This window comes from Jaculus jaculus, chromosome 12 (assembly GCF_020740685.1).
Source record: "Jaculus jaculus isolate mJacJac1 chromosome 12, mJacJac1.mat.Y.cur, whole genome shotgun sequence".
In the NCBI taxonomy this organism is placed as follows: Eukaryota; Metazoa; Chordata; class Mammalia; order Rodentia; family Dipodidae; genus Jaculus; species Jaculus jaculus.
The window spans coordinates 61,629,281-61,636,411 of NC_059113.1; the positions used below are offsets into that span (position 1 = coordinate 61,629,281).

The 7,131-nt window shown below is 43.8% G+C and overlaps 1 pseudogene; it reads left to right on the top strand.

Annotated features, from left to right (window-relative positions):
- The first annotated feature begins 814 nt into the window (after nt 1-814).
- On the top strand, nt 815-6,874 carry LOC123453599 (annotated as a pseudogene).
- Nucleotides 6,875-7,131: the final 257 nt, after the last annotated feature.

A 7,131-nucleotide genomic window follows, 5' to 3' on the forward strand; every position in this document is an offset into this window, starting at 1 on the left:
CTCTCTGCCTCTTTCTCTCAAATAAATAAATAATATTTTTTTTAAAGAGTCTGGCGGCAGGGGGGAGGGCTGGAGAGATGGCTTAGTGGTTAAGGCGCATGCCTGAGAAGCCTAAGGATCCAGATTTGAGTCTCCAGGTCCTATGTAAGCCACATGCACATGGTGGCACATGCATCTGGAATTCATTTGCAGTGGCTAGAGGCCCTGGTGTGCCCATTCTCTCTATCTCCCTCTCTCTGTCTCTAATAAATAAAATCTTAGAAAAATATTTTTAAAAAAGAATCGGGGGGGGGGGCTGGAAAGATGGCTTAGTGGCTAAGGCATTTACCTGAAAAGCCAAAGGACCCAGGTTTGATTCTCCAGGACCCATGTAAGCCAGATGTGCAAGGGGATGCATGCATCTGGAGTTCCTTTGCAGTGGCTGGAGGCCCTGGTGCGCCCATTCTCTCAGATAATAAATAAATAAACAAGGGCTGGAGAAATGGCTTAGCGGTTAAGCGCTCGCCTGTAAAGCCTAAGGACCCCAGTTCGAAGCTCGATTCCCCAGGACCCACACTAGCCAGATGCACAAGGGGTGCACACGTCTGGAGTTCGTTTGCAGTGGCTGGAGGCCCTGGCGCGCCCATTCTCTCTCTTTCTATCCCTCTCTCTCTCTCTCTGTCACTCAAATAAATAAATAAATAAACAAATAAATGTTCCCTTAAAAAAGAATCCAGAGGGCCACCGCGGGGCTCTGAAGGTTCCTGGTCCCCGCCGGCGTCTGCCTCGCGGGAATCAAGCTGTTGCACTCCACGCCTCGGAGCGTGTTCGCGACATGGTGGGCCGGAGGAGGGCGACCCCGGGGCTTCTGCAGGGTGCATCGGAAGTCAGCGAGAGGTCCAGACAGTTTTCCAGAGGATCCACTGAACATAAGATGTTGCCACAAAATCTACCTCCCATATTTTTCTCTTTTACTGACGGGCTGAATAATTGCAGTTTTGATCAGGATACCTGGAGACTGTTGAAAAACTCTGAGGAACCTAATTAACACAGAATGACCTAGCAAAGATTTAAGCCTGCGACAAAATACTCATTAGTGAATTGCCACTTTTGATGACATCAGATATTATTTCTGCAGTATTCATTTGACCTTCCATCAGGACTGACTTTTCAAATCTGCTCTGGGGGATATTAATGGAATATAGTCATGTCCACTCAAGACGAGAAGCAGATCAATTCTGAATATGCTGTGTCCTTGCTGGAACAGTTGAAATTATTCTATGAACAACAGTTGTTTACTGACATAGTGTTAATTGTTGAGGGCACTGAATTCCCTTGTCATAAGATGGCTCTTGCAACATGTAGCTCCTATTTCAGGGCCATGTTCATGAGTGGACTAAGTGAAAGCAAACAGACACATGTACACCTGAGAAATGTGGATGCTGCCACCTTACAGATAATAATAACTTATGCATACACGGGCAACTTGACAATAAATGACAGCACTGTTGAACAGCTTTATGAAACAGCCTGCTTCCTACAGGTAGAAGATGTGTTACAACGTTGTCGGGATTATTTAATCAAAAAAATTAATGCAGAAAATTGTGTGCGATTGTTGAGTTTTGCTGATCTCTTCAGTTGTGAAGAATTGAAACAAAGTGCTAAAAGAATGGTGGAGCATAAATTCACTGCTGTGTACCACCAGGAGGCTTTCATGCAGCTTTCACATGACCTACTGGTAGACATTCTCAGTAGTGACAATTTAAATGTAGAAAAGGAAGAAACCGTTCGAGAAGCTGCTATGCTCTGGCTAGAATACAAAACAGAATCACGGTCCCAGTATTTGTCTTCTGTTCTTAGCCAAATCAGAATTGATGCACTTTCAGAAGTAACACAGAGAGCATGGTTCCAAGGACTCCCACCCAGTGACAAGTCTGTAGTGGTTCAGGGTCTTTATAAGTCCATGCCCAGGTTTTTCAAACCAAGACTTGGGATGATAAAAGAAGAGATGATGATTTTCATTGAAGCCTCTTCAGAAAATCCTTGCAGTCTTTTTTTTTTTTTTTTTTTTTTTTGGTTCATTTTGTATTTATTTATTTGAGAGTGACAGACAGAGAGAGAAAGACACATAGAGGGAAAGAGAGAGAATGGGCGCGCCAGGGCTTCCAGCCACTGCAAACGAACTCCAGACGCGTGCGCCCCCTTGTGCATCTGGCTAAAGTGGGACCTGGGGAACCGAGCCTCGAACCGGGGTCCTTATGCTTCACAGGCAAGCGCTTAACCGCTAAGCCATCTCTCCAGCCCAGTCCTTGCAGTCTTTACTCTTCTGTCTGTTACAGCCCGCAGGCAGAAAAAGTTTATAAGCTATGCAGCCCACCAGCTGACTTGCATAAGGTTGGGACAGTTGTAACTCCTGATAATGACATCTACATTGCAGGGGGCCAAGTTCCTCTGAAAAATACAAAAACTAATCACAGTAAAACAAGCAAACTCCAGACTGCCTTCAGAACTGTGAATTGCTTTTACTGGTTTGATGCACAACAAAATACCTGGTTTCCAAAGACACCAATGCTTTTTGTCCGAGTCAAACCATCTTTGGTTTGCTGTGAAGGCTATATCTATGCAATTGGAGGAGATAGTGTAGGTGGAGAACTTAATCGGAGGACTGTAGAAAGATATGACACTGAGAAGGATGAGTGGACAATGGTGAGCCCTTTGCCTTGTGCTTGGCAGTGGAGTGCAGCAGTTGTGGTCCATGACTGCATTTATGTGATGACACTGAACCTCATGTATTGTTACTTTCCAAGGTCTGACTCATGGGTAGAAATGGCCATGAGACAGACGAACAGATCTTTTGCTTCAGCTGCAGCTTTTGGTGATAAAAATTTTCTATATTGGAGGGCTGCATATTGATACTAATTCTGGCCTAAGACTCCCCTCTGGCACTGTAGATGGGTCTTCAGTAACTGTGGAAATTTATGATGTGAATAAAAATGAATGGAAACTAGCAAAAAAAAAAAAAAAAAAAGAATCCAGAGCTCTTACTATAATTGATAAAGTAGTATATTTCAACAGACCTAAATAATTTTTTTTTTTGAAGTAGGCTCTCACTCTGGCCCTGGGCTGATCTGGAATTCACTATGTAGTCTCAGGGTGGCCTCGACTCACGGTGATCCTCCTACCTCTGCCTCCCGAATGCTGGGATTAAAGGCGTGCGCCACCATGCCTGGCTTCTAAATAATTTTTGGTATGCTTGTAGTCACTTTATTACTGCTATTTTTATCCTGGCTGTTTCTGTCATGACAGTGGCAAAAGTCACCTAATTTACTCAAATGGCTCAATTTGTAGATGAGGCTGTATATAATGTAACTAGTGCCCTTACTATACAACATGTTATTAAAAATAAAGCAAAATGAGCGGGGCGTGGTGGCGCACGCCTTTAATCCCAGCACTCCGGAGGCAGAGGTAGGAGGATCACCATGAGTTTGAGGCCACCCTGAGACTTCATGGTGAATTCCAGGTCAGCCTGGGTTAGAGTGAGACCCTCCCTTGAAGGACCAAACAAAATAAAAAAATAAAATAAAAATAAAAATAAACTGCTAACCTGAGTACAATTAATGGAATTACCTATAATGTGTGTTGGGGACAAATTCAAGTCACTTGGCTTGGCTCCAGACTGATTTTAAGTTGTGATTGGAGACATAAGTATAATGTATCATGACCCCATATATTTAAAATAAATCTAGAAGCCGGGCGTGGTGGCTCATGCCTTTAATCCCAGCACTCGGGAGGCAGAGGTAGGAGGATCACCGTGAGTTCGAGGCCACCCTGAGACTCCATAGTGAATTCCAGGTCAGCCTGGGCTACAGTGAGACCCTACCTCAAAAAAACACCAAAAAAAAAAAAAAAAAAGATAACTTGACACCATTTTTATTATTTATTTTATTTTATTAGAGAGAGAGAGAGATAGAGAGAAAGAAGAGGCACACCAGGGCCTCTAGCCACCACAAACAAACCCCAAACACATGTGCCACCTTGCGCATCAGGTTTACATGGGTACTGGGGAATCAAACCTGTGTGTTCATTTTGCTTTTATCCAAACATCACTGGATGGTGTGTACACTTTGATTAGCTTTTAGAAATCACCCAGTGTGTTTTCTTTAAGTTCCTTAATTAGTTACCTGCTACTTAAACTTTTTAACTATAACCTTGACTGTAAACAGATGTACTTTCCCAATAAAAGATGAGCTAGCCAGGCGTGGTGGCCCATGCCTTTAATCCTAGCACTCTGGAGGCAGAGGTAGGAGTAAACTGTGAGTTCAAGGTACCCTGAGACTACAGAGTGAATTCCAGGTCAGCCTGAGCTAGAGTGAGACCCTACCTCACAAAAAAAAAAAAAAGAGCTCCCCTTTCAGCTGCACACATCTCTAGTCCTGTGAAGTCACTCAGTACAAACCTTGCCTGAGATTGTTTTTATGTTACCATCCCGTAAGTCACTCCCTGATAAATTCCTAGAGCCACTTCTTCAGTAATCTTTAAGATCTTCTTGTCTCATTTTCCCAAGGGTTTCAACATAAGTATGTGTCACCATGACACCTGTCTACCTTCATCTCCCCTTCCCTTCTCCTTTTTCTTTCTTGTAATTTATTTATTTATTTTTATTTGGGAGGGTGAGAGAAAGCATGGGTGTGCTAGGGCCTCCTGCCACTGCAAATGAACTCCAGATGCATGTGCCATTTTGTGTGCCTGGCTTGAAGTGGGTAATGGAAAATTGACCAGGGCTGTTAGGCTTTACAAGCATCTTTTTGTTTTGTTTTGGTTTTACAAAGTAGAGTTTCACTCTACCTCAGGCTGACCTGGAATTTACTATGTAGTCTTAGGGTGGTCTTGAACTCATGGCCATCCTCTTGCTTCTGCCTCCCGAGTGCTGGTTTTAAAGGTGTGTGCCACCATGCCCAGCCTTACAAGCAAGCATCTTTAACCACTTTGGAGTCATCTCACCCCTCCTCCCTTTTCTATCTTCTCTTCCTTTCTTCTCTTTCCTTTGCTTCCCTTTTCTTCCCTCCCCTTCTTCCCTTTTTTGGAAAAGAATGTCATCCATGCTGGCCTTGAATTCACTGTGTGGCCAAGGACGGCCATGAGCTCCTGACATCTTGCCCTTAGTTCCCAAGCACTGGATTATAGGCCTGTGCCACTATGCCTATGCCTGCTTCTTCTTCCTCCTCTTCTTTAACAGAGGCTTGCTATATAGCACAAGATGGCCTCACAATCCTCCTGCCAGCCAAGCATGATGGCACATACCTTTAATTCCAGCACTTGGGAGACAGACGTCGAAGGATAGCTGTGAGTTGAGGCCAGGCTGAGACTACAGAGTAAGTTCCAGGTCATCCTGGGCTATTGTGAGACCCTACCTTATAAAAACCAACCAACCAAGTATGGTGGCACATGTTTTTACTTCCAGCACTTGGGAGGCAGAGGTGGGTAGATTGCCATGAGTTCGAGACCACCCTGAGACGCCATAGTGAATTCCAGGTCAGCCTGGGCTAGAGTGAGACCCCCACCTCGAAAAAAAAAATAGATAACTTGCATTTCTTACTTGATGCTAGGGAATTAATCCAGGACCTAAATTTGGATCCCCAATACTTATGTAAAGGCCAGAAGGCTGTGTAGGCTCCCCTATAAATCCAGTGCTTGGAAGATGGGAACAGGGGATATCCCGGGCAAGGTGACTAGCTGGATATATTCACAATAGTAAGCTCTGAGTTCAAGTGAGATACTCTGTCTCAGTAAAGAAGGTGGAGATAAACTGAGAAAGAAACCTGAGTGATGTACATGTACATGCAGAAAAAAAAAATCACAAAGCAGAGAAACACTTCATTTACCACATGAACTTTCCCCACCTCCTTGTGGTGCTATGGTTAGAATCAAAGGCTTCACTTAGGCTATGCAAGTTCAACCAACTGAGTTAAATGCCTAGCCCCATGTATTGAAATTATATCAAAATTATAAAATATCTTTTACATGTTTAGGTGTGTGTGTGTGTGTGTGTGTGTGTGTGTGTGTGCGCGCGCGCGCTACAGCACTCATATCCTCATCAGAGAGGCAATTTTCAGGTCTTGGTCCTTACCTTCCACCTTGTTTCATGCAGGCTTGTATTCTCTCTCTCACACTCTCATGTTTTTTTATTTTTTCAAGGTAGGGTCTCACTCTATCCCAGGCTGACCTGGAATTCACTATGTAGTCTCAGGGTGGCCTTGAATTTATGGTGATGCTCCACCTCTGCCTCTGAGTGCTGGGATTAAAGGTGTGTACCTCACACTCAGCTGGCATTTTTTAAACATGTCATGTAGGTTGTCTAAATAATAAAGTGTATTTAAACTAAAAAAAATTAAAATGGGGCTGGAGAGATAGCTTATGGTTAAAGGTGTTTGCCTGCAAAGGCTAACGACCAGAGTTTGATTCCCTGATACCCACATAAAGCCAGATGTACAAAATGGTGCATGCCTCTGGAGTTCATTTGCAGTGGCTGGAGGTCCTGGCACTCCCATTATCTCTGTCTGTCTGTCTTCTCTGTATCTCTCTCTCTCTGCTTGCAATAAATAAAAATATGTTTAAAAACTGAAAAAAACAACAACATTGGAAGGCTAGGAGTGGGCCTCAAATCCAATCAGAGTACAAGCAGTTGGTTACTCCATAACAGTCAGGTCACTGTTGCAACTGTTGGCACATTTGGCCTGGTTGGCCAGGTCCACTGCTGGTTAATAACTGTTGATGAGTTTTCCCGCAACAGGCTCCTAGCTCTAGCATCCTGATAGCTACTCAACAGAGAGGAGGCTTCCAGTTCAGCTTCAGCTTGATTTCCAGTGAACTACTGCCCAATTATGTGGAGTCTTGAGCAATAGAGTGTTACCATGTATTCCTCCTGGTGTGAAACCAAGAGCCTTGGTAATAATAGTCTGTACTGTCTTGAGGGCATCATGTCCTCTCTACCAATAACTCATTGAAAGGTATCCCACCCCTGGATTCACTGGTGAATTTTACAGACCTTCATGGAAGAACTAACACCAATGCTTCTTAAACTTTTCCAAAAGATAGGAAAAGAAAGAATCCTGCCAAACTCCTTCCACAAAGCCAGCATCACCCTGATATCAA